The sequence below is a fragment of the Arachis ipaensis genome, chromosome B04, assembly GCF_000816755.2.
Source record: "Arachis ipaensis cultivar K30076 chromosome B04, Araip1.1, whole genome shotgun sequence".
Classification (NCBI taxonomy): Eukaryota; Viridiplantae; Streptophyta; class Magnoliopsida; order Fabales; family Fabaceae; genus Arachis; species Arachis ipaensis.
This window is the reverse complement of record NC_029788.2, coordinates 13,691,913-13,692,313: the sequence shown is the minus strand read 5'-3', so window position 1 is coordinate 13,692,313 and position 401 is coordinate 13,691,913.

Here is a 401-nt window from a genome sequence, read left to right as displayed (position 1 = left end):
ATATAAATTATTTAAAATATTTTGTTTCAATAAATAATAATATATACTATTTCTAAATTTATTTCAAGAATACATGTTAAGAATAAGATTGGACTCGCGAATACGTGATGATATTTAAGTGTGTTCAAACATGTTGAATTTTTTTATTTTTTATTAAGACGTGGTTGGATATGACAGACATGCGTGTCGGACAAGTGTTTATGAGTATCGTGTCTGAAAGGTGTCCGACACACAAATACAACAACTCAATGAAGTGTTCGTCGTTCATAATTTTTTAGCAATTTTTTTTTTGTTTTCCTGTGTTCTTTTAACGGATAAGGAAGTGAACATTTTTTATTTAAATTATTTAAATATAATATTTATAAAAATACATAAATAAAATGTATTTATTGATATGCACA